Here is a 9,789-nt window from a genome sequence, read left to right as displayed (position 1 = left end):
CGCGGCCCTCTGCGTCGATACCAGCGGGAGGGGAAAAACCGAGGTGCCGGAGGGCGGTGCTGAGGAGAGGGGGGAAGGGGAGGGGAGGAGGAGAGGGATAGACAGAGAGGAGGCGGGCCGAGGCGGTGGCTTCGAGAAGGGGACAGGATATAATAGAGGGGTGGGTCGGGGGAGGGAAGGAAGGAAGGGAGGGGGAGGGACGGACGGCGCGGCGGCTTTGGGATATTGTGTTGGCTTGCGCCGAGTACGTGGTTGCGTCGCGGGGCGAGGACGGCAGGCTGGCAGGGTTTGGTCGGTCGGCGATGGGGTGCGCCGACTCCCGCTTTTCCCGACGCCTCGTCGCTTTCTCTATTTCTTTCTTTCTTTTCTCCGGGTGGTGCGTACGCACGCAATATACCTGCTGCTCGGACATGGAGTTTCTTAGCTCGGGCCGGATGAACGATAAAATACGAAAAGAGTAAAAAATCTGAGGTTTTCTCTGGCAAACATTGAGAAATGTTTTGAGTGCTTGCAAATTTTCATCATCGAATCACATGTGTGAAAGTCATGGGGAAAAACAAAATTGATGCTCTGAACATGCTACCTTCAAAAGCATTTTGAAGAGCTGATTTTATCTTCTTTGCCACGACTTCCGCAAATGTGATATGATGATGAAAATTTGCAAACACTCGAAATATTTTTTTAATGTTTGTCACGTCCCAAAAAAATACAGGTTTTTTTAGTTTGCTTTGATTTTTCTTTTTACTGTTAATGCTCAGAGCATTCTTGCTTTGAATATTTTGATTTTTTCTGTCCATGCCAAGAGCATTTGAGCTCGGGCTGAGATTAGGACTTTCACTCATCCTGCTAGTTTGCTGCTACTCCTCCTTCGCTTTTGCGCATGGGTGTGTCGTGGCTCCGCCTGTGTGTGTGCTTGGGCATAGGTGTTGCACCTGCGCGTCAACCGCCTACTTCTACCTGTGCAACGCTGCTGTGGTGTGGGTCATGTTGCGTCGAATGGCGAATGCTTTCGTGGATCAATGGACATGTCAAAAGTTTATTAAAATCCTTGCAAAATTAAAGGTGCTCGGGAATAGAGTTGTTAGAGGTTGCATCGGGGATCCTATACTGCGAGTGGGTCGGGGGATAGCAACCAAACATGCACATCCGCCCGCGGTAATGGGATATCCCGTTAGTTCGTTTCTTTATTTATTTTCCTGTCAGTATTCTTTTTTCCTTTTTTAATACATGAAAATTATTTAAATCACAAACAAATTCCAAATTCATACTTTCTTTAAAGTGAGAATTTTTAAAATTTTGCAACATTTTATGAAAATCGAGGATAATTTTAAATTTTGCAAACTTTTATTAAAATTGAGAATAATATTCAATTTTGCAAACTTTTATGAAAATCGAGAACAAATTCCAAATTCAATGAATACTTCTCAAACTCGTGAACATTTTGTAAATTCCTGAACATTCTCTGAATTTGTGAACATTTTCTAAATTTGTGAACATTTTTCAAGCTCACGAAAAAAATCTTGAACATTTTCTAAATCTTTATATTTTCAAAAAAATTGTGAACATTTCTAAAATTATGAATACCTTTCGAAATCACGAAAATGTTTCAAACTCCAACAAATAGTTTCAAATTCATGAACAATTATTCAAATTTGGAAACAATTTTAAATTCATCAAAATTTCTTCAATCGGGGGTCATTTTTTTAATTTTGGGAACAAATTTGAAATTCGCAAACATTTTTTGAATCGGTGAACCTTTTATTTTACTTTTTCCCAATCTTTTTCAAAAAATTCTATTGCTGCTTTTTTGATACAGTTGCGATTATTCTCCTCGATAGATTCAATCTTAAAACTTACATTGCTAACACAATAAAATTTATCATTTCTTTCAATTGAGATGAAAAAGAAGAAAAATAGGATTTCTATTCACATGCTATAAAATTCAGAATAAATTAGAACTGCTAGCTAGAATTTTGGAAATTTCGAACATTTTTTGAAATACATAAACTATTTTTGAATTCATGGACATTTTTTCAAATCCAAAAATATTTGTAAAAATAAAAAATTTCCCCAATTTGTGAACATTTTAAAAAATTACAAACATTTTTCAGAAATCGTGAATGTTTAAAAAAAAAGCAAAAGGAAAAACACTTGACGCCCCATCCCGAAATGGTTTGGGAGAAAGCATGTGCACTTGTCGTGCGCGCATCGTCCTACGCATGAAATACGGGTCCCATTGAATATGTCTTGCTTCTTCTCTTGCGGACGTACAACTCTATCCTAGATGTGTAGCCAAACCTAGGCACATGGGTCCGGTCGGATGTGAAAGGGCCTGACATTGCATGACTTGTGTCGGCGCTTTTATAAAAGGGTCATCCCATCCGGCCCGAAGGCCTGACCACGGGGATGGCCCTGGCATGCTAGTTATAAAGGTCGCACGACACCGCGGCGACTTCTCGCCTTTAGCGAGGCCGTAGGATGTTTCGCTGAAGCGGATACATTAGTCGGGCCAGCTTATTTCCCGCACAGTTAAGAAGAAGAAAAGAAAGAGGGGAGAACGACGGATCGAAGCCCTGGAGCTTCAGGAAGAAAGCGATTGCTGCTAGTCATCGCGCCCGCCAACTGCTCGCGTGTAGCCGGGGGTGACCTAGTTGAAGCAAGTCGAGCTGTGTTTCTTCAGATTTTTTCCTTTTCTTCATTTTTTTTCTTCTCTAGTTTTTTTCATTCTTTTATCATTTGTTTCTTTAGTTTTTTTTTGGTTTATTTGGTTTTCTTTGTTTCTTTTGTTTTTCATTTCTACATTTGTTTGTATATTTCAACATTTTTCAAGTACTTGGTCAACATTTTTTTCAAATGCTAGATTCACATTTTTTTAAATACATTATCAAAAAACATTAATTTCTAATACATGATAAACATTTTATCTATACACATTTAACATTTGTCAAATTCTTGATCAAAATTTTACAAATACTTGTACAACATTTTTTTTCAAATGTGATTCACATTTTTATATACATGACCAAAAAAATCAGCATTTTTTAATACATGGTCAACATTTTTTCTATCCATAGTTAACATTTTTTAAATGCTTAATCACCATTTTTAATACTTATTCAACATTTTTAATACTTATTCAGCATTTTTATCTACATGATAAAAAACCATCATTGTTTTAGTACATGGACAACATTTTTCTATACATAGTTAACATTTCCCAGAAGCTTAACCAACATTTTTCAAATACTTGTTCAAAAAAAATTCAAATACTTGATTAACATTTTCTAAATACATGATCAGTTTTTTATACTTTTTTCATATATGTTATAAACATTTTTTTCTATACACATTTAACATTTTTTAAGTGCTTTGTCAACATTCTCCAAATATCTTTATAGAGTTTTGGTACTATATATATTTAGAAAAGATAGAGTATAAATAAAATTAAAAATTAAAGCAAAAAAGAGACACAAAACCTAAAAGAACACAAAAAAGAGGCTTTGGCCTCTCGCGCTCCTGGGCCGGCCAATATCGGTCGCCCCTTCAGCGAGGGTTCCTATCCTCTGGCTGAAGGCGAGATATAGGGCCGCCCGCACGACACGGCACAATTATGGTTTTTTTTTTGGCTTGGTGGGCCGTTTCGGTCTTATGAGTCGTTCGGCCTTGTGGGCCTTTTTTTAATTCGAAAAAATATAAAAAATGAGTAATAAAAATAGGAAATCTAAAAATCAGGAAAAATACAGAGAAATAAAAAAACTAGTTACAAGCTCGACTAAAAAAGAGGCAAGGTGTCATATGGATAAATATTGAACTTTATTAGTAGCTACCTCATTAAAACCTTCCAGGTAAATATCCCCTTGGAGAAAAACCTTGGTAAGGAAAAAGAGCACTGCAAAGTTTGCTCAAAATTACATATTACAACTATTTTTCTGGTTATTCATCATCTAATTAAAGATTGTCAAAACATGAATGACAAATCTGTGTTATCCTTAGTGTGTTAGGCTCTCTATCTGGCTACTTCCCAATCTTCCATGATCATTAGTATCTTCGCCCTATCACTTGTGAGACTGTTTCTTTTCTTGTTGAGTATTCTTCCAACTGGACTGAACGTAAACTCCGACGATACCTTGAGCCGGGTACAGTTAACACATCTGGTGTTAATTATGGAAAGCATCATATGCAAGTTTGTGGTCATACCACCACCACTGCCCTATGTTGAAGTTGTCGTCATTCTGTTCCGCTAGCTGATTTTATCACTGCTGAGGTGCGTTGCTAACACCCGGCCCCATGGCAATCATTATGTGCCCTGCTTTTGTTGGTGTTAAAGAGCTCAAGGAAGAGGAGGAGGAGTCAAATATCTTTCCCATGCTCTTTTCTTCTTTCTAGCCATTGGTGCTGGTGGAGGCCTTTGCAGTTGAACTCTGACATACTTCCAATCACCAAACCCTGCAAGTTTAGCCATGTGATCAAAATAAATACAAATGCATACAACATTGGAATTTCTTTTCAATATTTCAAATATTTGCTTTTCATGGCAACAACAACATCACATAATTGCAAATCACTTTTGTATGCTTTCATGTGTGTAGCAATTTCTAAAATATGATGCACCATTAAAGGAGATGTGGGATTATAAACCCCAAGAAAAAAGCAACAGGCGAATCATAAAGAAGCTCTCAGAAAACTTAGCGACACTTCAGTAATATGCCAATCATTAGGGGTGGGTAGGGGTGTTCCATCATTGATAGGGTAATTTGACTTAATAAAGACAATAAAAAATTTAAGTAATTGTGATAGTCCTTTTGTGAGTGTTAAGAAAATGGTAGTTCAATAAGACACAAATCCTAACTTATATTTAGGAATGGAGGGAGTACTTAATAATATAAGATGTTATTACAACTAATGTACTCACATATTGGTTGTAAGAGCATCTATAGCCGAGCGCCCCAAACCCACCTCAAACACCCGGGCAGCCCGCCCGGTCACTGATCGATCATAAAATATCAATCCAGTCGGACGCCTCAAAAGGGCCTCAAACGTCCGGGCTGACCGACACATCTCATATCCATCCCAAATATGGGAAGGATAAGGGGGCGCCCGGGCGTGTTCGCCACGTCGGACCCGACCTACGCTGGCCCACCCGACCACACATATATTTCTTCCCATCAGTTCACCGGACCAAATCCTAACCACTTCACTCCACTCCCCCTGCCACCCAAGCTCCCGTCTGGCGGTCTCTTGCTGTCTCTGGGATGGCGGGCAGCGCATCCGAGGTCCTTCACCTCCAGATCCGTCGACCCCGAGCTCATCCCATGCTCCCCGAGGAGATGGACGTCTGGTTTGCGCTCCGCCGCTCCCGAGAGGAGGCTTGTGCACAACATCGCTCGGACTCCTTTCGTCGGGAATCCATTGCGCCAGCCCAAATGGCGCATGGATCCAGCGCTAGGTATGCCGTCGCAGCCTCGCCGGAGGCGGTGCGGTCCGTCTGGCGCCCGAACGCGGTGGCGGACGCGCAACCCCTCTGTTGGCGCGCCGAGCATCGGGACGCACCATGGGTGCGGTCCGACGAAAGCATGGCACGCCCTGCCCGCCGTGCGAGGCAGGGGGCGCGGGATGCGGCGGCAGCCCTCGCGGCGATGAACATCGCGGGGCGCAGTCGCATTCTCCGGTGCTCCGTATGGTGCAGCAGTCCGGACGCTGCAACCGCGTCGTGGTGGACGTCGCCGGCTCGTCCCAGGGCGGATCCATCATCGATCTGACGTCCACCGGCACCGTTCGGGTTTTGGGCTCCGACGAGAAAGAGTAGGGCACGAGAGACGGCGGCGCCTTGAGTCCCGTGAGCCGGCTCGTGTCCCATGTCCTGCTCTATCTTGCCGGCGACCAGATCAACACTCTGAGGGGCGCAGCCAGCCGCCAGACATGCACGGTGGAGCCGGATGAGCTCCGCTCAAAGATCGCTGCGTTGCATGTAATAATATGAATTTGAGGTTTGTAATTTAAAGTATCCAAATGTGGAATGCATTATTTGAGGCATGACCGGTTACTGTCCGGTGCGTCCGCTGATTTTTGGGGGGTCGGATTTGCCAATTCCGGTTGTAGATGCTTTAAGACCATTTTATAAACGGAGGGAGTACTTTTTTTGAGGGAAATGCCATCATGGCGGTTTATATTTCATGTGAGAATAAAGATACACTGTTTGTTAAAACATCCACCAAGAAACCGGGGGGCTCCGATTTCCAAACAATTGTTCGAGACACTTCCGAGTTCTTAGCTAGCAGATCCGTTGCCATATTGGCTTCCCGAGGGCAATGGCTAAAAACTATAGAGATAAAATTGCTAGATAAGAAAGTGCATTCTTCATATATTGCCGCTGCTGGTCCTAATGAATTCCCACCACTCAGCATGATCTCGATTACCTCCAGACAGTCCGCTTCGACATAGATTTTGTTGCAACCAACTTCATTCGCTAGTAGGAGGCCATCTCGTAGTCCTCTAGCCTCTGCCGTCGCTGCGTCTTCCACAAAAGGTATATCACTGCAGGAAGCAGCGACAAAGAAACCGGCCTCATCACGCAGCACTGCTCTCGTACCCCCTGTACCAGTGTCCCGATCAAAAGCTGCATCGACATTAAGTTTGATGACGCCCTCAGGCGGCTTGGACCAGCCATGTCTTTTAATTTTAGTTTGCTTCAACCTTGCTCGTGAAAAGTTCTCCGCTAAAGTTGATATAGCTTGGGCCGACCTTGCTGACTCATAGATGTTCTCACCGTGTGTGTATTTGCGTCGTTCCCACCATACATACCAGATTGTTGTGGCCACTAGATCATTGCGCTGGACATCAACCACTAGTGGACATATGGTACTTTTGGATAATAGGAGATCGGCCAGCGCCGAACCTCCATCTCTCTCTATTGTGCAGATTTCATTCACCAGCTCCTGTAGTCCAAGAATATGCCAAATTTCCTGCACCCTCAGGCACTGTCGTGGAATTGTCACGGCAGATGTCCTAGTGTGAGGACTTAGTCGTGAGGTCAACGCCTCTATGCGGTAGCTTGAAGGGGTTGGTTGGAAGCGAGAGACGCGAGGCGGATCAACACACAAGACAAGGATTTAGACAGCTTCGGGCCCCGAGAAACATCATCCGGTAATAACCCTACATGTTGTTTGTGGCTAGGTCTCATTATGATCATGAGTGAGTCGCCGGTTTGGCCGGCTCTTTGTGTCTAGCCCTCGAGATTGTTTCTTGTTACTTGTCCCTCTTTGGGTGCCCTGCCCCTCCTTATATAAGTTGAAGGGGCGGGTTACATGACTAGTCCTAGTAGGATTAGGATTACTCTATTACAAGTGGAGTCCTAGTCTTGCTTCCTTTGTAAGGGAATATTCCTTACACTTTCCTCTTAAGCCGGCCCACCATAACATGAGCTGGACTTCTGGGCCTTGGGCCTAGTCTTCTATCTGACCCACCATCGGGGCCATCCATGAGTCGTCTGATTCATGAGCTGTCTGACCAATGAGCCGCCAGACCCATGAGTCGCTAGTCCTCCGCTGGGTCATCGGTGAAATGCCAAGTCCGGCCGGGTCATACTTCCGGCCGGGTCATACCGCGGGGTATATCCCCGACATTAGCCCCCAGTTTAATTTGGATTTATCCATGTTAAACTGATCCTGTAAAATAAACACAAGAACAAACTTGATAGGTTGTGTTCCGGGTTAAATATTTTCCTGAACCGGCACCTGATCATCTTTAAGTCCTTGTCATTTCCTTGTTCATATGTATATGTCTATGATCTCATAGTAAATCTTCTTTAGCAGATATGTTTCAACTTTGTCAATGCAAAAAATCTAGATACTTCTTTTGAAAAGTCCAGGTCAATAGGCCAGCTTCAGAGTCAATTTGCTGGCATTGGTCTCTTGTAGAGAAATATTGTAAGAAATAATCCACTTGAATCGGCTTCCAAAGCACCGGCTTAAAAGATATTGGTTTTGAAATACTCATCTGACTTTCAGCCGGCTTGAAGAGGTAAAACTTGCCGGTTTATCATAACCAAAATTGTCGGCTTGTAAATATTGATAGCACCGGGTCATAACTGTTGGTGACACCGGATCATGATTGTTGCAAACACCGGGTCAACTTGATCTTCTCAAAACTAAGAATTTGAAGATTTTTCCCCCTTATATGTATATCACCTGTAGCCCCCAAGTCTTAAGAGGAGAACATAGTGATAACTTAAGACTTGCTTCAATATAAGTGTTGCAACCCTGAAGAAATCCGGGTTATTCATCTCAATCATTAGTCATAAACTGAATATTCCACATATGTAGCCCCCAAGTGTCGGGTTGTCATGCTTGCAGCAACCTTGAATTTTTGACAGGAGCAATTGGTAGCCCCCAAGGGCCGGCTCATTTAGAATGTGATGAGTCGGGTCTTCAATAAGTTGAGCAAAAAATGACTTTGCATTAGCCCCCAAGTGCCATGGTACATGCTGGCAGTAACATGGGACTTGCATATTCGATGTAATATCAATTTGAATAATGTAGCCCCCAAGTGCTGGGTCGTAAGCCTGCAGCAACTCGGGACTATTCCTTCCATTGTAGAATAAATCATATCCATTGATAAAATAATAGCCATTGCGCCAAAGCGACTTTGAATACCTCATTTGTTGATAAGTAAATCCGGAGTTTAAATACCCGGCGGCTCTTGGCCGATGGCAATTTAATACGCCTCCATTGTAAACCGGAATTTTTATAACCCGGCGACTTATAGCCTTTGAGAAAATTAAGAATTGATAACCCTTTTGAGACACCAATGTCAATTTTTGATGATGGGCTGGAACTTAATCATTTATGTAAATCATAGCTCTGTAAATCCTGCACAGAGTTTAAACAACATACGCCCTGGCGACTTAACGTCAAAAGCCAGGGCAGGTAACCACCCAAATGTAGTCTTATCCTGCACACAAGTAGATCACAAGATCCCTTGGCGGTTTACCGCAGGGCGGGTCATAATATCTCACATATAACCACTGTGATATTGAATTAGTACTGCCGGTTTACATGACCTGTGCAGTAAGGGCGATAACCCAATCCTTAGAAGCCAAGACTTCCAAATGTTTATGATTGTCATATGATGGCGACTTATCATCCAAAGTCAAACCGGGTTAAATAGCAACCACTCATATACACTTTAGATATGATCAAAAGAGTTTCAAATAAAATCCAAAAATTGTTTGCAAAAAGAGACTTTAAAAAATTTGAGGCTTCTGATTCGAATACGATCAGAAAACCGTTCCAAAGGGGTTAAGCTAAGATTCGAATACGATCATATAGCCCCCAGTGGCTTTGGCGTTGCCGATCAAGAGGGTACCGACAGCTATGTTCTCTTTGGTTCGAATACGACCTATGTTTGAACAGGAAGCCCCCAAATGACCTTGAGAGTTGTTTAACGACGCTGATTCGAATACGATCCACGTCGGTTCCCAAAAGGGGTTGAGCTATGATTCGAATATGATCAAGAAGCCCCCTAGTGAGCTCGGCAGTGTGCCGATCAAGAGGGTACCGACAGCTATGTTCTCTTTGGTTCGAATACGACCTATGTTTGAACAGGAAGCCCCCTAGTGATCATGAGAATATTTAACGACTCTGATTCGAATACGATCAGGGTCACACCTAAAGGGTTAAGCTAAATTCGAATACGATCAGCTCCCAATGGTCATTTAAGTAGGGTACCTATGTTTGGGTTGTGCTTTGTAACAGACTCTTTTTGGTCCCTTTAATTTTTCCTGAGAACTCG

The 9,789-nt window shown here is 42.8% G+C and overlaps 1 protein-coding gene across 1 annotated transcript in view; it reads right to left on the bottom strand.

The window, feature by feature from the left end:
• Window positions 1-79, bottom strand: part of LOC123145596 (DIS3-like exonuclease 2) — a gene marked incomplete in the record, with an annotated part of 5,649 nt that extends 5,570 nt beyond the window's left edge. Inside the window, 1 exon segment of the mRNA XM_044565061.1 lies at window positions 16-79.
• Between the last annotated feature and the right edge of the window lie 9,710 nt (window positions 80-9,789).

The sequence above is a fragment of the Triticum aestivum genome, chromosome 6D (assembly GCF_018294505.1).
Source record: "Triticum aestivum cultivar Chinese Spring chromosome 6D, IWGSC CS RefSeq v2.1, whole genome shotgun sequence".
Taxonomy (NCBI): Eukaryota; Viridiplantae; Streptophyta; class Magnoliopsida; order Poales; family Poaceae; genus Triticum; species Triticum aestivum.
The sequence above is the reverse complement of the archived record's forward strand: the minus strand, read 5'-3'. Positions and strand labels throughout refer to the sequence as shown.